Here is a 17,500-nt window from a genome sequence, read left to right on the forward strand (position 1 = left end):
CTCACACACGGAAAATACTTCCTTCCTTCCTTCCTCTACTTCTTCTTCTTCTTCTTCTTCTCCTTCTTTTTCTTATTTTCTTTTTCTTTTTCCTTATCTTTTTATATCCAACTCCAACTCTCTTAGAAGACCTTCGGTTGGTCCAATTTCTTATACGAATTTTCTCCATCTCCTTCTTCCTCCTTTCCTTCTTCCTCTCCTCCCCTTCTTCTTCTTCTTCTTCTTCTTCTTCTTCTTCTTCTTCTCCTTCTCGTTCAACTTGCATGCCAAATTTACGCTCGAGAGGGAACACCAAAACCGTTTCTTGGTGTCTTCTTCTTCTTTTTCTTTTTCTTTTTCTTATTCTCCTTCTTCTTCTTCTTCTTCGTTTGGAGAAAATCTCTCTAGTAAGAGATAAAACGAGAAGAGAAGGGAAACGAGCTACGACGTGCCGTGCAATGCCATGCCGTGCCATGCAGTGTAATGCAATGGAATGCAATGCAATGCAATGCAATGCAGTGTCATTATATCCTTCAGATTTAACCACCCAAGCAATCTGCGCTTTTCGAGAGACCCCGGAAATACAATCTCTCCGTTGACACGTCCCTCTTCTTTCTCCTCTTTTATTCCTTCTTTTATCTACTATCTAATCTTTCTTTTTCTTTTTCTTCTTGTTCCTTTTTAACACGTCTAAGGTCGTTTCGTTAATCTTATTCGAATCTCAATGGGTGTTACTGCTACCTTCCATTTCTTCCATTTCATCTTCAATTTATTTATTTATTTATTTATTTATTTACTTATTTATTTATTTATTATTATTATGATAATTATTATTATTACTATCATTACCAAAAGCTTACCATCTACAATAAAATACATATCTCAACTGTATCAATACTAATTACATTATTATCTATTATATTAGAAAAGGAATTAATATTGCATCTTGATTATTATTAAATTTGACATATAACAATGGATTACAATAGTAATATTATTAAATTCTTTTTTTTTCTCCTCATCCTTACTTGTCATACATCTAATTTATTTACTTATTTATTCATTAGAAGACAATCGTCAATTGATCAAATTTCGTGGACGAATTAATTAAAATAAAAAAGAAAAAATTTCAAATTTTTATTTTACTCCAGTCTTTTTTTTAAATACAAACAAATAAAATCAATTAGAATATATAGAATATAAATTAAGCTTTTAAAAGATAAACATTTCTCTGGTACATATTTAGATGATATAATGATCAATGTAAAATGTTCGATAGATCGAACAATTACATTTTCGATCGATTATCCCCTCGAATAGATAATTATACTGACTGACCGATCTTATCATCATAGTCGGATGTTATATGTAACAAGACTTGAGAGAGGAGAACTGCCGAATGTAAACGGAGTATACCCATCTACCGAAATCAATTGGCCAGAGACACAATGAGATCCATCGATCGTCTTCGCGATTGATAACGACGATCTTCTAATCGAAATTCACGATGCATCGATAACGTCCGATTGAGGGGGATAGGACAGAGAGAGAGAGAGAGAGAGAGAGAGAGGACGGGGGAGTCGAGTAATGTGAATGTTCATGTTAGTACACTTCAAACGTGACTTTAAGTCTGTTTACAATGCACATTTTGTCATAAATACCCGTGCACATCGACATATATTACATATACACACACACATATATCCTTTATATGTATGTATCTATGTATGTATGTACGTATGTATTAATTGAAAATTACAATATTTAATATAATCGAATTTTCATTCTCGAATCATACAAGATTAAATTGTCGAAAGTTTAGTTAACTTGTTAAATTATTCCATCTTTGCGAATAAATCTTTCTCTTTCCTCGCATCCCTTGCTCTCTCTCTCTCTCTCTCTCTCTCTCTCTCTCTCTCTCTCTATCATTTTATTTCTTTTTCTTTCATGAATTTAGAAGATCGACTCATCCGTCGTTTTCTTAATTAATCAAGTTTCATTGAAATTTCATAGAAAAGTAGCCAAAGTTTGAGAACCAAAGATATCTTATAACAGGTAAGTAACCGGATTTTCTTTCTTTCTTTCTTTCTTTCTTTCTTTTTCTCTTTCTTTCGGATCGTCTCGTAATGTTAATGGACCATTGAAAACTGATAACTAACGCTATCGATTTTCAGTTCAACACTTTTCCCGATTAATTATTATTAAATGATAACGAAAGATTCTCGTCGAACGGAAGACTCTTGTCAGGAGTAAGAGGAGGAGGAGGAGCAGGAGAAGGAGGAGAAGGAGGGGTAGAGGTGGGGTGGGGTTAAAGAAATATAGATGGAAAATGGAAGAGAGAACTAGAGAGAGAGAGAGAAGAGAGATACAGAGAGAGAGACAGAGACAGAGAGAGAGAGAGAGAGAGAGAGAGAGAGAGAGAGAGAGACAGAGAGAGAGAGAGAGAGAATTATAGAGAATATGTATGCAGGTAGTTACCTACGGACGTCATTGACGGTTGTGAGCGACCTCAAAAACACGGCTCAATCGACCCAATTCCGATATCAGCAATTATTACGCTCGGTTCTAAGTGTACTCCACGTGTCCCCTTATTTCCAACCAATCCCCACCTTCCACTTCCCTGTCCGCCCCTCTCCCCCCCTAATCACGCATTCCGTCCTCTACAGTATATTTATGAGACGAGTTTATAATTAGATCCTTGCACTAAGTCGGAGTATAACCTCTATATCCTTTCTATCTACCTAATTAGCCTATTTTGCAATTTGCCAGCTTCTTCTCTCTCCCTTCTTTTTTCTTTTTTCTTTTTTCTTTTCTTTTATTTTCTTTTTAATCATCGATCTACGATCGCTCACATTTTTTTTGAAGTGTTACGAAAGAGAGAGAGAGAGAGAGAGAGAGAGAGAAATCAAGTGCATATATGCATCTATGTGCATGCGAAAGATTAGAAATTCTATGATATTAACGATAAGCGTTTTGCAGAAATGATAGAAAGAAAAAAAAACTTTTTCTTTCTTTTTCTTTTTCTTTTTTTTTGTTTGTTTAAGACGATTCCCAAATCACACGAATACACACGCACATATATAATACATATATATGTATATATACGTACTCTTAATAAGCACGTAATGATATAAAATTGGAAGGAAAGGTGTTTGAATAAATTCATTAATATTGCATATATTAGATTATAATTAAAAAAAAAAAAAAAAAAAAAAAAAAAAAAGAAAGAAAGAAAGAAAGAAAGAAAAATAAAAAAAGAGGAAGACCTGTCCAGTGGCCATATCAAATTGAGAAACAATGGATTGAAGGAAGGAAGGAAGGAAGGAAGGAAGGAAGGAAGGAAGGAAGGAAACAGATCGAGAATACTCATACATAGTTAACACAGGAGTGACCTACATTTGTGGAAACTTGAAACTGTGTATCTAATGCAGTGTTAATTCACCTATGTCGAATGTAGATGTGTATTTTAGGTTTATGCATATATATCTACGACATACATATACACGTGCGCACACACAAGTAAACAGATATATATATATATATATATATATATATATATATATATATATATATATATATATATATATATGTATGTATATTAGGAAGCGAGTCCCATGCATCCTATGTGTTATCACGTGCATGATAAATCCGAAATGGATTTTTAAGTCGATCGCCGTGCGATCACGACATATTCCAAAATAAAAAGAAAACAAATAAAAACTTGACAGAACGTGCAAATCACCAGAGAAAGAGAAAGAGAGAGAGAGAGAGAGAAAATAAACTTTTTGTACGAGTTGTATTTTTTCTTCTTTTTTCTTTTTCTTTTTTTTTTTTTTTTCTTCTTTTGGAACGATTTACAAAGGGTCAAATTTGATCTATCGATTCGATAGATTATGCCAATCTCGTTTTGGTTATTTAAATTACCGTGCTTCATCGCATATTTGAAATATCGTCAATATTTTTATCTAAATGCATTTTGAATTCTTCTCTCTATCTCTTTCCTTTATCTTCATATGAAACTTCGCTTAAAATTCCTTTTACTCGCGACAAATTACTTTAGTCTTCTAATATCTCTGAAGAAGAAGAAGAAGAAGAAGAAAAAGAAGAAAATGAAAAAAAAAAAAAAAAAGAGAAATGTTCTCTCTTCGTCGTTTTCTTTTTTATTACGTAATTTAGAAAGAAAAGAAAGAAATCAATCTTTTTCATTTTCCCCCTCCTATATAACATTTATATTCTTATCAACGTACGATAGATATATCTGATGCGATTTAATATTTTGTATAAATTTTTTTATAACAATATTTCAATTATATAAAATATTTTCCATTAGAAATGACGATTTATTATTTATCGTTATATATCTTTTATTTAAACAATTAATAACGATAATATCAAAATTGCCATATATGTGATAATTGTTTATAATTATCCTGACATTAGTAAAACAATTGGAATGTGCACTTATCGGTAACACGATATATCGGTTAATTGCAACAAGGCCAAGTTACACGATAATGGCAAACAGGTAACGAGCAATTCATTTTCAATGGAGACACATCGAGAAACGGGGAGAGAACGGGGCGCGCCTACGGGGGCCGAGTAAAGTGCATAATTAGGTATAATGGATGATAGGTTTAATCGATGAAACCCTATCGAAGATAATGCGACCACGTTGTCGTATTAATGAGATAAGTGTACAATATTAATCCTAGAGATTACAGAACACAACAAAATTCATGGGATTCGATTGCCGAGATTCATTTTTCTTCCTTTTCTTTCTTTCTTTTTCTTTTTCCTTTTCTTCTTTTTTTTTTTTGTTTCCTTCACAAATCAATTTCCCTTATCTTGAATTCGAGGAGATCGAGAGAGAAAAAAAAAAAAGAAAGAAAGAAAGGAAAAAAAGATCGAGAAAAAAATCATCGCATTAATCGTTTCGAAAGATAAACGAAAGAGATTCACGAATATAATATTTTCTATTATTATTATTATTATTATTATTATTATTATTATTATTATTATTATTATTATTTTTATCTTGAACTCGATAAAATATTGAAGAAGAAAAAAATGATAAATCAATTAAAATCGAATTCATGTCGATTTAATTGTAATTAAGAATTTTTACAAAAACGATAATTTGCAAAAGAGACCCATAGAAAGAAAAATGGGAGGAAATTGAAGGCGAGAGAGAGAGAGAGAGAGAGAGAGAGAGAGAGAGATCGATGAAAAGCAAACTATACTACTTCTTTCTTTTCTTTTTCTTTTTTCTCTTTTTGTTCCTGTTGCATGCCAGCAGGCCGTCTTTGTTGTCATTGATGTAATCGGCGAACGTCGTTGTAACTATCAAGTGGAACGCGCCAGGAATCACTACTAGTCTCGATTAAAAGGGCGTAAAGAGAAATAAGGGCAGAACTGAGAGAGAGAAAGAGAAAGAGAGAGAGAGAGAGAGAGAGAGAAAGAGAAAGATATAGGACATTGGAAAACTGCTGTTTGACTTCGATCCGATTGGCAGTCGACACAAAGTAACGAGAACAAGGGAGGAAGAGAGAGAGAGATAAATAGAGAGAGAGAGAGAGAGGGGGGGTAACTGCGCTGAACAAAATCGAGAAAAAAAAGGGAGAAAGAGAGGATAGGAGGGAGAAAAGTAAAGGAAAAAAACAACACCGATGGAACGGATATGAGAGGAGGAAGATCAACGAAAAGCTTTGCTCTTTCAACACTACCGATACAAACGGATATTCCCTCCACAAACGGAAGTCATTTTATTATTACGACGACGCTTGGATTTTTTTTACGAACGACCTAGTGGAATTTTGTTTTCCTTTTTTTCTTTGTTTTTTCTTCTTTTTTTTTCTTTTTTTTTCTTTTTTTTTTTACTATTACCAGAGCTATGAGATCACCGTTGACGTAACGATGCTATTCTTTTCTCTCTTTCTCTTTCTCTTTCTCTTTCTCTCTTCTTTTTGTTTTCTTTTTTATCTATATTTGTTTTTGATCTCATATACTACATAAATATATATATATATAAATATATATATTAATAATAATAACAACGAGTCGAGTAAGGGGGATAATACGGTTTTTATGAAAAAGATTGCTTTGATAAAAAAGAAGAGGAAAGGAAATATCAAAGTGAAAAAAAAGTGGAAAAAAAATAAAAGGGAAAAAAAAAAAAAGAACGAAATAAATAAGAAAGGATGAACAATCGATTTCGTGAAATATCGTTGTACGATTCGTAGATGGTTTTAAGTATCGATCGTGGCTTATAAGCCGTAGCCTCTTAAGGTATTAACCTAAGTAAATACTGGATGAACCTCTAACATTCCTCTGAAGTTCCTAGAAACGTGATTTTCGAAAAATCTGTTATTCTTTTCCGAGAGACCTTCTGACGTCGTTTTTTCGAATTATAAAAAAGTTATCGAGCTTGTGGTTTTGTAATTTGAAAAGGGGGGAAAAAAAAAAAGAAAAAAAAAAAGAAGAGAAAAAAATAAAGCAGAAAAAAAAGGGCATTAACAAAGAAAGTCTCGAAAAGGATTGACTTTGATTCACTTTGAAATTCATTTAGGTATACTTAAATTTTTAGAGAATCATCATCATGCAACATCCGCCCTTTCATCCCTTCAAGGACATCTGAAATTCCTCTTTCATCTTACTTTCGTTTTTCTTTTCTTTTAATTCATAATACGAACGAACTTGTAATATAAATTCTTTTAAATAACATTTCTAATGATATAAACATATTATTATACTAATTATTAATTTATTTATAATAATACGAATATATTACTATATTAATTATTAATTCATTTGTAATAATAATAATAATAATATATATATATATCAATATATTAATTATTAATACATTTATGGTAATACAAATTTCCTTCTTTTCTGTTTTCTTTCTTTTTTATTATTTCTTTCTCTCTCTTCCTTCTATCGTAATAATAACGATGACATTAACTTTCGATCATCGACATCTTCGATTTTGATTAACAAATCGATCGTCGTACATATGTACATGGTTATGTAAAGGTATATATTTACTTTGGTCGTTTAGAAAATTCGTTGTAACAGGTTACGGTTCATGGAGATAACGAGCTCCCGGCTGGTTTTGTCGATGAGCAAACGTGACACGTATAATGAGGACGCAACTATGTATTGGTCATTCGCGAATAACCATGAATTTTACGCGTATACGAGAGTACGTGTGCGTGTGCCTGTACATGTGCATGTATATGGGCATATGTGTATGATGGGTGTTGTGAGGGTGGCTTGAGTATGGATGTGTGGGGGAGGGGGATGAGAGGGTGGAGATGGAGGGGGGAAGGGGGTATGCGCGAGATTCATCGCCATGTGCTTTTCTCTCCTCTGGCTTCCGAAACTCGTTACCTCGCTGATAAGGCTACTCGAAATTAAGTCCTCCCATTAATGATTACACTATGGCTTATCAGAACTAATCAATGTCACGGAATATGATCAAGGCGTTAATCGAAATTCATTATTATTTGAATTAATTTTATCGAATTTATTTCATATGCTAAATCTATGTGTACGTATATATGTATATATGAGATTTTTTACATTTTTAAGAAAACAAATTGTAATTTTTTTTTTTTTTTTTTTTTTTTTTTTATACATGTATACGGTGTTTTTTCTTTTTTTCTTTTTTCCTTTTTTTTTTCCTTGTATGTATGAATAATAACAACTGAACGTAACTATAAAATTATCCGCTGTATAACAAATTGCAATTGTTATTAATTAGATATCAGTTTAGTTATTAATTATTCGAAGACTAATATAATTCTAATATGATATAATATTTATAATACGTTATTGTATTATACAATGGGAGATATATAATTAACCATTTGTCGTGCAATAGAAATTTTTTATTTCGCGTAGGGGAAAAGAGAAAGAAAAGAAAAGAGAAAAGAAAATATTCTAACGATAACATTTACCAGGATAATTGTAATAACATTTAATTACAATTATTCTAATAATAAAATATAATAGAATGAAATATAATAGTAAGAAGTAATTCGAAGTAATCCTAGAATTTTATTTAGATCGCATGATGCAAAAGATAAGAAAAAAATTAATAACACAATGGACCAGTAACAAATAATTTTAATTATCAATTCCATCCTACAAATAATATCTTCCTAATCGCCCGATAAAAGAACTTTTGTAAAAACAAAAAAGAAAAAGAAAAAAGATATCCAAAAGAATCTTAAATGAATCAGACCATCAATGAGAAATATATATTAAATATATATTAAAATGTATATGAAATGCATATTTATTTACAATGTTACTGGGTTGATTACAATTTCGTTTCGAAGCACGGGAACAAAAAAAGAAAGAAAAAAAAAAAAAAAAAAAAAAAAAAAGAGAGAAAAGAAAAGAAAAAGCAAAACGAAACGAACAAACAGCGAAACAAAACAAAACGAAACAAAGATAAAAACAAAGTAAAAATAAAACGGGGAGAAAGTACGAAAAATATAATAATAGAAAAAAGGAGATGATGGGCGTGGATGGAGGGTTGAAGGGTGAGGATATGTAAAAAAAAAAAAAAAAAAAAAATAAAGAAAAGAAAAATAAAGAAAGAAAGAAGGGGAGAGAGAGAGAGAAGAGAGAGAGAGAGAGAAAGAGAGAGAGAGAAAAAAAAAGAAGGAGAAAAAATGGAGGGAAACGGGTCGCTTCATTTTCCTTTTTTTTTTTTTCGACGATACCACAAAATTGCGGTGCTCGCGTATAACGGTGTTACTCCTCCTCCACCCCCTCCCCAACCCGTGCCCCCATGTCCCCAAACCCGTAGGGGTGGGTTGGTTCGGTATGGTACTCCTCCTCTCTCACCTTCGAGTACGTTCAACCACCTCCAGTCAGTTTTTCCACCTCCGGCTTGGTTTCATCCTCTTCCTCTTTCCCTCTCCCTCATTTTCTCACTCTCTCTCTCTCTCACTCTCTCTCACTCTCTCTCTCTCTCTCTCTCTCTCTCTCTCTCTCATTCTCTCACCCTGGAATCAACCGACACGAGTGAACGAGCGAGCGACGTCACTCTTCTTGAATTAGATTCTCGAATGTCCTAGGGACTGATGAACGACACGCGCGCAAAGCTTTTTCCCTCCACCCCCTTCCCCCTTCTCCCTTCACCACCACCTCCATCAACTCCACCCCTTTTCGAAAAGTTACGTAATCTCGCGACACGCGCGGCACCGAGAGATGAAAAAGTAAAAATGAAAAAAAAAAAAAAGAGAAAAAAAAAAGGAAAGAACGTGAAAAGAGGAGAGAGAGAGAGAGAGAGAGAGAGAGAGAGAGAGAGAGACAGAGAGAGAGAAGGGAAAAAAAATAATAATAATAAAAAAGAAAAAAAAATGAAAAAGAGAAATTCACGTTCAGTCAATGTTGTAACCTGTGAGCCAACGTGATACACGTTTCTCTATCCTCGACGTTGACGGCCATTCGAAATAGGAGAATATTGATTTCGTCGTTGGAATGTCTCCTGTGTTGTTTCTGACACACACAGAAAGAGAGAGAGAGAGAGAGAGAGAGAGAGAGAGAGAGAGGGAGAATATGTTTTAAAAAGGGAAGAAAAAAAATAATAAATAAATAAAAATATTGATACAGACGATCGAGAGAAATCCAAAAGCTATCGATACGAACTCATTAATAATTAACATCACAATCACGATAATATATTTTAATTATTTGATTATGATTAATAAAGGGTTATATCAATTATATTCGTTAACTCTAATAAATATTTATTATATAATATGATGATTTTTTGACACATTCGATTAACATTTTCCAAACTGTTTCTTTTTTTTTCTTTCTCTCTCTCTCTCTCTCTCTCTCTCTCTCTCTCTCTCTCTCTCTCTCTCTCTCTCTCTTTAATGATTATTATTCCTTTATCTTTTTTCTTCTTTTTTATCTTTTTGCACTTAAAATCGTTCCAAGGCTTAAATAGTTATATGTACAATGGAGAGGGGGAAAGGGGGAAAGGGGGAAAGGGGGGGAATTAGAAAAAAAAGAAAGAATGAAAGAAAAAAAAAGATTGGCTAAAGAAATCACGAAAGAGATTAATTGATTTTTTAATATCTTCTAGAAAACTTTTGACCCCATGTACATGTATATTAATATATATATATATATACACGTGTGTGTGTATATATATATATGTAGGTATGTATGTATGTATAGAAATATATATAGTTATAAACTTTTTAAGTTTTGCAATTAAAGCATAGTTATAGGAAGAATATGCATTCTTAATGCATAACTTTGAAAGGGCATACATGAAACACTACCACTATAAAAATGTCGCTAAGTAACAAGTTTCTCAGTGCTATTATGTTTATTCTTTTAATAGTTTTCTCTCTCTCTCACACACACACACACACACACACACACACATTTTCCCTCTTGATTTTCTTATTGCGATATACACAAGTTATAGCAATATTCTCGTGTGCCAAGAATTATCGATTGTACTCGAAACATAGTCCTTTCGCACGCATAATAATTATTTGACTGAGATTGAGGTCGACGCATGACCGCTTCAAACGAAACTACATAATCTAACTTTGATCTTGTTTCGAGAACTAAGGGAGTTCTCGAAATTGGTCGAATGTAGAAGGGGATATAGTGAAACAATGTATTCATTCCATTTCAGCTTTACAACAATATATATATATATATATATATATATATATATATATATATATATATATATGTGCGTGTGTGTTTGTATGTATGTGTGTATCCTATAAGGTACATCTTAGAGTTTGGAATTTCTGATTGACTTTCCATGAGACATATCTGTAACATAATTTTCTTCTATTTACATTTAAACATTTAACTTTAATTATTTACTAACTTAATTAAAGATTTCTAATATATGTATTTATCGTATCTATGGGTTTTTAAGAATAATTTTAAGAATAATTTTTGTTCATTTAAGTATCGATAATTATTACGATAAAAAAAATCATATTAAATCATATTTGATGTATCATTCGTATAATAAATTTATGTATTTAGAGAAAGATAAGTATACAAAAATTTACATATGTTATATATATATATATATATATATATATATATATATATATATATCTTATTGTAAATACATATGTACATATCAAATCTAAACTAAAAATTTCTATATGAAATAATATAAACAATAATAATATGATATAAAAAAAATATATATCTGAATATTATCACCCTCTCTCTCTCTCTCTTATTTATTTTATATCATAAATATTTATACATCTCCATACACACACATACACACACACAAACTATTGTATCAAATAGATATCATAGCTCGTAAAAAAAGAAAAAAAAATATTATCGATATATCCTCCTCTATTTATCTCATTAAAAAAAAAAACCGTCCGTAATAAACATAATTGTTTTACGAGATCAATTAAACGTTAAATGATATTATTTCTAATTTCTTTTTACCTTAAGAAACCAACTTCGCCTCGTTGACCTTTTCGCAAGGGAGACGAAACTAGACTGAAAAGGAACGACGATTTCGTTGTAAATATATATTTTATATGTATATATGTTTACATGTATATGTATATATACACACTAAAGTCAACGTAAATACTTTGTTAAAGTCCAGGATAAAAACGAAAATAAACATTGCTCGAATCTTCCTCACTTTTACTTGCCCTCACTCTCTCTTCCCTCCCTCTCTCACTCTCTCTCTCTCTCTCTCTCTCTCTCTCTCTCTCTCTCTCTCTCTCTCTCTCTCTCTCTCTCTCTATCTCTCTCTCTCTCTACCTTTTCAAGCTTCGTATTATAAACTTTTAAATATATTTACTTAACCATATTATTTTATTTCACATTATCACATTATCATTTTTATTCGAACAAATAAAAACAAAGAATACATAACAATTAAATATAAAAGAAATTTTTTCTGTGATTCATATAAAAGAATCAAACCAAAATTTTCAAACGACATGAAATATCAATTAATCTTTTCCTAAACTCTCTGGTCTTATAATAAACCTTATATGGTTTATACAATTTTGATTAGAAAAAAAAAGAAAAAAGAGAGAGAGAGAGAGAGAGAGAGACTATCCTAAGTAGTTTTTACCGAAAAAAAGAACTTTCGGCTCAGTCTGAATAAGTTATCACTGCTTCAAAAGAGAGGAGAGTGGGGAAAGGGGAAATAAATCAATCGATCAATGGATCGATCAATAAAAATAATTGAATAAAATATGAATGAAACAATTTCTTCAATAATTATTTACACACATTTTTAATCTATAACGAAACAATTATCAATCGGATCCTTATTCACGTGTATTTTTTCTTCGGTCTTTTTTTTTTCCTTTTTTCTATTTGTTTGTTTATTTATTTGTTCCATCTTCACGTTTGGCCGCTTTAATCCATCGAATACGATGCATAGGCACTACAGAGAAAAAAAAAAGGAAAAAAAAAGAGAGAGAGAGAGAGAGAGAGAGAGAAAGAGAAGGAAACAAAAAATACAGAAATAAAACGAAAATAAAAGGAAAATAAAAAAAAAAAAAAAAAAAAAAAATTGGGAAATAAAAAAAGGAGAAATAAAACAGATGGTACAAACTGGAGGAGGAGTTTCTAGCGTAGTTACACACTAGTGTCTCCCATGTATAACGCAAACGTAAACGAGCATTAACGTTTACACACTCGATGTCGACCCTGTCGATACGAGTTGGAACAAACATGGAGGTCGTCGGGAGACCAACAGGGATGCAAGGTAACGCGCAATACGACGAGTCGATGCATAGTGCAACGTTCCAGAATTTCGACTATGCATTTCTATTTCTATATCTCCATATCTACTATCTCAATTTCTTTTATCCCTGAAACGATCGATCAAAACTCGATACTAGTATGTCTATTAACACAAATACCAAGAGATTTCCTTTTACTTTATTCCGAAAAACGAAATATATCTCGATCGTACACATATATCTATACGAATCATAAACAAAAATCATGCATTTAAATTAATTGTCATCTAAGATATGTCGATCTTTCGATAAAATTGTAAAATCATCTTTGAAAATATTATTCACGTAAATTATAGTTTTTCATCTTTTCTATTTGATTTATATGAAATGTTTCTGTGAATTTTTCTTTTTTTTTTTTTTTTTTTTTTTTTTTTTATTTATTTTATATATATATATATATATATATATATATATATATATATATATATACATAAAATCATCTAGGAATTTTTTCGCTTTATCTTAGATAACTTAATATACATTGTTATTTATTATTAAATAGAATTATCCCTTTCTCTCTCTCTCTCTCTCTCTCTCTCTCTCTCTCTCTCTCTCTCTCTCTCTCTCTCTCTCTCTCTCTCTCTCTCTTTCTATCTTATATCCTGCCGTTAGAAATTAATTAAAATGTTACAAGAATCAACAATATATATTTCATTAACAATATTTCGATAAGAATTGTTTTGTTAATAATAATAATAATAATAATTATATATATATATATAATAAATGAAATCACATTCCGATTATTACTTATCAACTACGACTCAGCATTGTTTAATAATGAATTAATTACGAATCGGTGCGTTTGGTAAGTCGTTACGAAGCAGGTACGCGACATTAATTTCGAAAGGTTCGAAATGGTGGAAAGTTCAAGGGGTCAACCACGAGAGAGAGAGAGAGAGAGAGAGAGAGAGAGAGAGAGAGAGAGATTTGGTGCAAAATCTAGTAACGTTCGGGACCAACAGCCGAGAATAAAATGATAAATTACGTATATATTTGCCTCCCTCTCTATCCCTCTCTTTCTCTCTCCTTTTACAAAGCAAGTTATCCTGAAGCTAACAACCATTGCTGACGTCATACCATGCGGAATAATTGACCTAATATAATACATAATACCAACAACTAGCCTAACAACAAAACGTTTTTCTTTCGCCGACCAATCGCACGATTCATTTTCACGTTTCTTTAAATTTCCACGAGGATCAATGAAATCGATAAATATAGATCCTTATCCTTCGATAAGATTAATCTTTCACAATATTATCTAAACTAAAATAATACAAAATTATTCGACTTCGTCCGACGATTATCTCTCGAATGTATACATTTCTCTAAAACGTATCGTATCAACTAAACGCAATTACAATTTCTCGAAAATAATTTCACGAAATAATTTCGATATAAATAAAACGAGATATATCAGATGTATATTTCGTAATTAACATAATCCAATGTTATATAGCAATATACTTAGAACAAAGATAAGATTACTCTGGTACATTAAATATCAAACTATATGTTTGCGAAAACCAACCACGTTGCCCTAAACTTCGACCAAAATTACACGGTCTAGAGGTTGCCCGCATCATTTCGTTCTCTATCCCGTGAAATTCCAAGTCTCGAACTTGCTTTTAGAGATTTTCCTATTAAAACGTCTTCGTTTAAGATTCACGATGATACTACGAAATTATTTCGAAAATATTTTTTTTTTTTTTTTTTTTTTTTTTTCCTTTTTTCTTCTTCTTATTCTTACCTAAAGCGATTTCAGTTTGAGACAATAATCAATGAATCTTTTAGTTTTCATTATCAAAAAAGAAAAAAAATGTATTAATCGATATCATCACAATCTTTCACGATTATTATTGTCAATTATCATCAGGAAGTTTTTATTCCAAGGAAAATTTTTCAAAAAGATTACTCATTCTTTCGAAAACCTTTTTTTTTTTTTTTTTTTTTTTTAGCGATGAACGATTCAAGAAAAAAAAAATTAAAAATTCCTCACTCAAGAACTTTTTTATAAGGGCTAGAGGGGCGCGGGGTGGGTGGGTGGGTGGGGGGTGCCAAAAAATTCTCTACGTTAGGGGAAACTTTTGGACGTTTTGCGATATCGATCAGCTGTTATGTATTTAAAAAAAAAAAAAAAAAAAAAAAAAAAAGATATGTTAATTAATTAATGATAACAACTAATTCTCTTAGGTTCGAATAAACGATACAAAAAAAAATCGTAAGATACGGCACAACACGAAATGAGACGAGACGACATGATTTTCGTGACCTCTCGAAACGAAGAGAATCGATTCTACGATCTTTTCTTTCGATGAAAGAGACCTTTCTTCCTCATCTTCACCATTTCTATTTCTCAACGAGACATCTTTTCTCAATAAACCAAATACTTTTGTGAAAAAGGTGAGGAAAAGGAAATGTTGAAGAGGCATCATATCGTCGTCTTCTCCTTAATGCCTTACAATCTAATTTCTATCGAACTCTTTACGAATCTCAATTATCGACACCTTTCTTTTTAAAAATTTATCGATAAACTAAATCATTATATATCTATAGCATCTATTATTCGAATATATTACGAATTTATTTCAAATAACTAATTGTAAAAATAAAAGTAATTAATTAATTAATTAATTAATTAATTTTATACTTTTAACAAATTTTCAAACGAAAAATCCTAAATATTATTAATCCATTCATAAATATTATTCGATATACAATAAATTTAACTTTGTTCAATTATAAAATTAATTAATAAATATCACGATATTTGTACGATTTCGTGTTTGAAATTAAAAAAAAAAAAAAAAAAAAAAAAAAAAAAAAAGAAAAAAAAGAAAAAAAAAAAACGATGGAAAAACAATAAAACAAGGGCATTAACCTTTCTCTTTCTCTCTCTCTCTCTCTCTCTCTCTCTCTCTCTCTCTCTCTCTCTCTCTCTCTTTTTTCCGTATTTGTCAGCGTTTCAAACACAGAGAGTAGTCAAAAGTGAGGTCAAAGAGCAACAGAGAGCCTCGAGAGATAAACGAACACGAGAATTTCCACTTCGATACCACAAGTTAGAACCATTAACCTACCGTATCTAACACGTATACCTCCCCCCACCCTTACCCCTTTCTACTATCCTCTATATACTTGTATATATATACCTCTTTAACGCACTCTTGATCTTCATTCAACAGTAACATAGCACCAGTTTCCTTACAAACTTCCTTCAAGATAAAGCGAAATCAAAAGGGTACCCTTCCTACCCTAACCAGTTTCCTCTTAATGAAGGACGAAGCATAGAAACTGAGGATACTACTTGCAATATCCTTCTAATATATCAATATCGGCTTAGATCATGATACCAATTATACTTTCTCTTAGCTTATTTCATTTATACGATGCATATATATTATATATATAAATTTACCAATTTAATCATTTCAATGATCATAAATTCGAACGATCTAATCTCTCTGACAATAGATTGAGATAATAATTTTATCAATGCTAACGTATATTCTGTACAAAATATTTTTTCCCTTTTGCTTTTCTTCTTTTAAAACCAAATAAAAATTAATATTTTTAACTTAAAAGTTCGAACGTCGATCGATCCCCCTACTCTCATTTGGCCAAATAAATTGTTATCATTTATCTCTAAAAATGTTTCAAAGAAGAAAAACAAGAAAAAGAAGAAGAAAAACAAGAAAAAGAAGAAGAAAAATCCAAACGAACAAACAAACTAACGAACGAACGAACGTACAAACAAATAGAAAACAAACTACGTTCAGAGATTAGTTTCTCAGTATCGTATTTCGATTGATCTTTTAAAACGTGCTTTTCTCTCTCTCTCTCTCTCTCTCTCTTTGTTCTCTTTTTTCTTCAATAATACTACACATTTCATAACGTCGCACGAATGCCACGATAAGATTTTATTATTATATAAATCTTCGGACGAGAAGACGCGATAGAAACAAAACAAAAAATACGAAACGAAAAGAAAAAAAAGAAAAAAATAAATAAATAAATAAACAAACAGAAAAAGACACGCGCGTAAGCACATCAACGACAAAAAAAAAAAAAAAAAAAAAAAAGGAAGAAAAGAGAAAAAAGAAAAGGCGGGAAATGGAAGGAGAAGGAGGTTAAAAGGCCGATTGGTCAAGCAAGCCAGAGTGCGAGCAAGTTTTTCGAATCGAATGACGACGACGAGATCGATTCAGGTCGAGTGCGATGAACGGAACGAAACTTCTCTTCGTTTCGCCGCACTCCCGATAATGTACTCTCGAATAGGTACGGCTAGCCCTTTAAATTTCACTCAACCTTTTCCCTTCTTCCTCCTCCTCTTCCTCCTCCTCCTACTCCTCCTCTTCTTCCTCTTCCTCCTCCTCTACCCCATTCTACCCCACCTTTCTTCCTTCCTTTCTTCCTTCCTTCCTTCCTTCCTTCCTTTTACCCTCCTACGTAACTCCACTGTTGACCTACGACATTCGATCTCCGTCCTTGATGTTTGCTTCACGATAAAAACCTTTCGAGATATAGCTCGGGAGATAAATTTCTTGTTAGAAATCAAAGTGCCCGAAAGGTTTTTCGTTCTATCGTAACTACCCATCCCTCTTCACTCTCCGCCTCCATCTCCAAAAGCCCGCTTTTTCTTTTACCTCTTCGTTGACGAATGAAATTGATGAATTAGAGAGAAAGAAAGAAAGAGAGAGAGAGAGAGAGAGGGGGGGGGGGAT

The sequence above is a fragment of the Vespa velutina genome, chromosome 8 (assembly GCF_912470025.1).
Source record: "Vespa velutina chromosome 8, iVesVel2.1, whole genome shotgun sequence".
Lineage (NCBI taxonomy): Eukaryota > Metazoa > Arthropoda > Insecta > Hymenoptera > Vespidae > Vespa > Vespa velutina.